Genomic DNA, 6536 nt, shown 5'->3' with positions numbered 1-6536 from the left:
TGTAGACAGAATAATATTTCCATTTGACTCCAGTGAAGGAGACAGTGCTCTGAGAAGGGGTGAGGAAATCAATGTTTCCATCCCAGATCATTCACCCACTACAGGCACAATGCGTGTGGATCTCTGCACCCCTGTGTACTTGTATTGTCTACTGGATACAGGAAGAAGAACACACACATCTATGACAGGCGTAGCATCTAAGGAAGTTTAGAACCAAAATATTTGGTCACTGTGACATTTTAAAACACAGAATTTGGGGCTGGCACTGTGACAGAGTAGACTAAGCCTCTGCCTGTGGTGCCAACATCCCATTTGGGCACTGGTTCAAGTCCCAGCTGATCCTCTTCTGATTCAGCTCTCTGTTCTGGCCTGGAAAGGCAGTAGAAGGTGACCAAGCACTTGGGTCCCTGTGTCCATATGGGAGGCTCCTGGATTTTTGGATTGGCCCAGCTCTAGCCATTGTGACAGTGCACCAGCAGATGGTAGACCTTTTTCTGTCACTCCCTCTCTGTCGGTAACTCCACCTCTGAAATAAATAAATATTTTTTAAAATACAAAATACACAATTCTCTCATTATGGAGATAGCAAGTTTGTCAGTGTATACCATTGTCCAAGGCACAGGAAGCTACAAGGATATCCAACTCAAAAATGAGTCTCACCCACACAAAATGTTTGCCCCTTCTCTAGGTTTTTTTTATTCTATATAAAACAACCTCTGCCTTGATTTTTGAATAACTATAAACAATAGTAATGCTGCAGATGCTACTGAGGAGATTATTGGACCCATGTTACTGAGTATGGCCAGCTATTGTGAGCCAAGTAAGGTCTATTCATTATTTAACTTCTTTTTTTATGCCTCCTCTGTGCCAAGCAACAGATTAGTGTCTGAGGAATCTGAAATGAAAGACAGTTCTTCAGCAAATACACAGAAAATACATTTGTGAGGGTATGTCTATGCTCCAAAATGATTTTGGATGATTGGGATGTATCTATTATCAGTTCAAAAATTACCCAGTGAAGTGCTATCAATGAGGCATCATCTCAGATGACAACGCAGATTCTCAGGGTACTGACAACCTGCCCTACATCAAAGAAATCATCAGTGGAGCAGGCAGGAGTCAAAATGACATTGAAAGTCTCTGGATCCAATTTATCAAAGACCCCCATTTTCTCCCAACCATCAGGGAGTGTTAGAGAACCAGAGATCCAAACCACAGGTTATACAAGTTCCTTTAAAATCGTTCCCAGTTTTGGCAGTAGAAATGGAACCCAAGACCCCAATCTTGTCTCTCTTTGAGATCAAATGAGGTGATTACAAGAGTTGGGGAGAAAGTGGATGACTGAAGTGTGGGGTGGGGTGGAGAGAGAGAGACTCTGATCCCATGTCTGCTCTCTCTGTGAGCTCAGTCACCTTGTCCCACTGCTGCCTGCTGTGATTTACCAAGAAACCCCAAAGACAAAGCACGGTGAGCAGGGCTGTCAGCCTGGAGTGACAGGAAAGAGAGATGAATGGATGGGTTGTCAGGGGGAGACTGGGCATGCTCGTGTCTGCAGTCAGACAACCTGACTCGGTTGTGGTTTCACCCATTTCTACATCACAGCCTGGTACAAGTTGCAAAAAACATTGTGCTCCTCTCCTCTTCTGTAAAACAAAAGTAGCATCTGCAACATAATGTGGGGGAGTACATAGATGAGAAGAAGCAGGTTGAATAGGACATAGAATTCAGAGCCTGGCCCATAGGAAGCCCTCAGTAAGGTTGGAGACTTTATGGTTACTGCATCCTCCTCCTCCTCACCTTCATGATTACGTGTGAGTGCTCGGAAATTCAGAGACTCATTTGCTCCTATCAAGAAGAAGATTCTAGTGAGAAGAATCAGTGTGGAAGGAAAGAAAAATGCTCAATAATTTGAGACCCTTGAGAACCAAGAATGTGAACTTCACAATTATCTAAGCTGGAACTTTGCCCACTGGTTCCTTCCCATCCATCTACTCCAATTGTTCTGTTTGTCCCAAAGATGTGGAGATCAAGGCTGATATTCCCACCTCCTTCCACTGTGTCCCTCAGCACTCACTGAAGCATGGCAGAAAGAGCTGGGTCCACTGCTTGCTTCTTGCCTGGTATGCGGAAAAGCCTCAGGTTCTGTACTCAGGGGTGGGAGGAATACAGACAGGTTGGGCCTCCTGACACACAGATGTTCCAGAGGACCAGACATGAGTAGAGAGCCACTGCGTTTGTCTGGCAAGTCAAGTTCTGAAGTCACTGGCTCATTATTTGCACTTGTAGGACTCGGGATGGGGGTGTGCACAAGGCACAGAGCTCCTAATTAGCCCATAGGTCCATGTCACCCTCATCTCTGAGGACTTTCTGATATCATTGGAAGAGGAAAAGGAGAAAAGCAAGTGTACCCAGAACCTGTTCACAGAGAGCTCACCCATTGGTGCTCCTTGCTGCCGACTTCCAAGTTGTAGGATCTTTACATTGAATTCAGTTTCTGGTTTACATTTTCACACCTCAATGTGTGATTGTTTCATCTGTCCAAATATTATATAAATTATAAAAGTAGGATAATTGGGTTTTCTGTGCCAAGAATCTGATGCCTTTACCATTTTCTTAGTTTCTAAACACAAATTCCTACTTTTATTTCCTAAGCCCTTGCTTGGATTGATATTTCATGTCTGGGGACCTCTGGGCCTTTTACCAGTTTGATTTCGTCTTCATTTCTGAGTTGTGTCTCTTATGGAAGTAAATTGATATATTATAAAACTATTGATAATCACATATTTACTTGTTATTTTATACTTAAGTAATATAGGAGCAACAGGAAGAACAGATACTTCAAAATGTTTCAAAAATTAAAACTAATGTTCATGATATCTGTTTTCCATAAAATTTTTGAGAGACCCCATGTATATAAAATATCTTCAGTTATTCTTGAGGTGTAGCAAATGGTTGCGTAAACGTGATGACTAGCCCTATAAAGAGAAAATGTTAAAGAAAATCAGAATTCTCACTTATGGTTTAGGAAGTCCCTCTAAAAACCTAGATTATACACCTCATGCTTTGGGGCTGAGACTTTTCATATTGATCCTGGTCAATCTGGTTACCCCAACCACATTGCTGGTCCTAAAGTCAAGGAGACAAGTTTTCCAACATTCCCTCCTGCATCCTCTGTGTCCCAGAGGACTCATGGGGCTGGGCTCCCTTGCTGAGGGGCATGACTGGGGGGTGAGGGTCCACTACCCCATAATGCCCAGTGAGCAATGAGGGCTGTGGCTTTCTCTTCAAGACTGTCAGGAAAACAGCCAGGCCTGGGCCTCCTAATGCATGTGAGTCTTGGAGAAAAACATACACATACTATTTTACTGCCTTGGGACCAACATTCTTTTTAATATCTAATTATTCTTTTAGTATTTATTAATATTTAAGTGGCAGAGAGAGACAAAGAGATACAAAGAACTTCCATCTATTGTTCACTCCCCAAATGCTCACAACAGCTGGTTATGGCTCTGGCTTAAGCCTGGATCTAAAAACTCAACCCAATTCCCCACGTGGGTGGCAGGAACCACATTGCTTAAGCTCTCAAATGCTACCCTGCAGTGTGTCCATTAGTAGGATGTGGGAATTCGAACTGGGGCTGTGACTGTAACCCACACACTCTGCTCAAGGATGCAGGCCTCTCACGGGGCTCCCTTGTTGTGGGGCATGACTGGGGAGTGAGGGTCCATTTCCCTTACATGTCCATTGGGCAATGCGGGCTGAGGCTCTCTCCTCAGGACCGCTAGGAACACAGCCAGGACTTGGCTTCCTCTTACAAGTGACTCAGGGGAGAGACACTGGTACAATTTTTACTAGACTCGAAACAATACTCTTATTTAAAATTTGTTTCATTTTAATAGTAAAAAGAGACAAGGACAGAGAGGGAGAGAATTTCCATTGACTGATTCACTCCCCCAACGTCATAAGAGCCAGTGCTAAGCCAGGCAAACCCAGGAATTCCCATGTAGGTGGCAGAGACAGAAATATCTGAGCCATTGTCTGCTTCACCTCAGGGTGCATATTAGCATGAAGCAGACAATGAAGCAGAGTTAGGGCTCAAATCCAGGCACTCAGTTATGGGATGCCTGCATCCCAAGTGGCATCTTAACTGCTGTGCATAGCACCTTCTCCTGGGACCAGCATCTTAAAGACTGAATATAGATTGATATCTTTCTCATAGGTTCTTTTTTTATTTTTATTGCTTTTTAAAAATTAAGGTATATAAATTTCATATATACAGATTTAGGAACATAGTGATACTTCCTAGCCTGCCCTCATTCCCACCCACACTCCCACCCTTCCTCTTCCTTCTTCTCCTAATACTTTTCTTAATTTTTACAATGATCTACTTTCAGTTTACTTTATATTCATAAGATTATATGTTCAACAAATAATAAGAAAAAAACCTGTTCCTCAACAGTAAATACAAGGGCTGTAAACAATTGTTGAAGCTCAAAATGTCAATTTCTTTCCTATACATTACATTTTCAGTACTCTAATACTACAGTTCATAAAATACATGTATTTGTCTTTTTGGGACTGGCTTATTTCACTAAGTATTGTTGCTTCAAGTTCCATCCATTTTGTTGCAAATGATAGAATTTCATTCTCTATTAAAGCTGAATAGTACTCCATAGTGGATATTTACCATAATTTCTTTGTCCAGTCATCAGTTGATGGACATCTGGTTGATCCGATATCTTATTGTGAATTGAGCTGCAATAAACATAGGGTACAGATAACTTTCATATGCTGATTTCATTTCATTTGGGTAAATTCCCAGCAGTGGGACTGCTAGGCCATAAGGCATATCTGTTTTCAACTTTCCGAGGTATCTCCATACTGACTGTCACATGGCTGTACTAGTTTACATTCTCAGCAACAGATTAGGGTACCTTCTCCCCTACATCCTCACCAGCACTTACTGTTTGTTGATTTCTGTAGCAGTACCATTCTAACAGAGCTGAGGTAAGGCCTCACTGTGGTTTTGATTTGCAATTCCCTGATGGTTAGTGATCCTGAACATTTTATTTCATGTGTCTGTAGGCCATTTGAGTTTCCTCTCTTGAAAAATTCCTGATCCAGTTCTTTGACCATTTCTCAACTGGATTGCTTTGTTGTTGAGGTTCTTGAGCTCTGTGTAGATTCTGGGTATTAATCCTTTATCAATTTCATAGTTTGCAAATCTTTTCTTCCATTCTATAAGTTCCCTCTTCACTTTGTTGTTTCTTCTGCAGTGGAGAAGCTTCTCAGCTTGATGTAATCCCATTTGTCTATTTGGCTGTGATTGCCCGTGCTGTTCTTGAGCACTTTAGAGACTAAAGAGTACTTTTGATGTTCTAGAAGCACGACAAGATTGTATATATATTCCTCTTCTTCCCAGCATGTTACACAACCCATAAACCATCTGCTCTCAGCCAAATGTTCCTACAGAAGAACTGCCAGATGGACAGATGTTTCTCTGTATTGTGTAGTTACACAGTGTCTATCGTACTGCTCCATGGTGTATCCATGATCATATAGTCCAAAGGAGGAACCATGGTTTCCCTTCTTCCCACAGAATCTATGATGTCACAGACAGTGTTAGCCATTCTGTGTCCAAAGGAAACACATGTTCCCACTGGCTTCCAGTGTTTGCTCATCAAGTAAGTGCTCATTTCCCATCAGAATGTATTTTCTTTAGATATTTTTCATGTGTGTTATCAGCTCATTATGTCTTCAATGTAATATACTTTGGGCCACAGTGATATCAGGAAGGTGATGGAATAGGAAGCTCCAGGTCCTCACTTCCCCCATTGACGCAGGACTTAGTAACATATATGGACCCAATTGCCTTTGTGAGAATTCCACAAACATGTTAAGAGATTGTATCATCCAGGTGAGTGCAAAGCCAAGGAGAACTGTGTCAAAATGGATAAGAACATTTATTGCATTGGCCCAAAAAGATCCTCCAAGTCCCTGAAACAGCTAGGCAGAAGAAAATATCCAAATACTACAGTCTTTCTTGGAAGGGGCAGAGAAGGTAGAGTGTTCTTCTGTCTTCTCGGGGCTGCCTGAGGAACTGGTTGATACCCTGGCTGACTTGGGCACTAAAGTGCCCAGATCGCTAGATCCCCGCAGATTCCCCCAGAGAGTCAATCACACCAAAATGCAAAAGCAAGGTTTATTCGGGAGTACAAGCCTCAGCCAGGACCCCATCCAACCTACCAGCACAACAGAGGCAGGATGGAGGTCCCGGCCTTTGTTTTAGGAGTGCTTTTAAAGGAAAAAACCACAGGGTTACATCAGCGGGGGCTTACAGTATGGGGGCTTTTGGTGATTGGACAGGGCTTTTCTGGGTTGTTCTTAGTGGAAGGGGGGCTCCATTTGGCTTGGGTTCAGGGAGTTACTTTATTTAGCAATCTCTACTGAGCTGTCCTTGGTCTACTGAACTGCCCTTTATTAAGCTTTGATATCTCCGGAATGCCTGCTTTTACAAGGACTCGGGTCTGCTACGG

General features: G+C 42.6%; 1 long non-coding RNA gene across 1 annotated transcript; it reads right to left on the bottom strand.

Annotated features, from left to right (window-relative positions):
• Positions 1-1206: 1206 nt before the first annotated feature.
• LOC127485220 (uncharacterized) lies at positions 1207-5651 on the bottom strand. The gene is made up of 3 exons (XR_007912365.2): positions 4965-5651; positions 4688-4755; positions 1207-2975 (listed from the first exon to the last, which is right to left on the bottom strand). It is a non-coding gene; the product is annotated as an uncharacterized lncRNA (long non-coding RNA).
• Positions 5652-6536: the final 885 nt, after the last annotated feature.

This window comes from Oryctolagus cuniculus, chromosome 16, assembly GCF_964237555.1.
Source record: "Oryctolagus cuniculus chromosome 16, mOryCun1.1, whole genome shotgun sequence".
NCBI lineage: Eukaryota > Metazoa > Chordata > Mammalia > Lagomorpha > Leporidae > Oryctolagus > Oryctolagus cuniculus.
The sequence above is the reverse complement of the archived record's forward strand: the minus strand, read 5'-3'. Positions and strand labels throughout refer to the sequence as shown.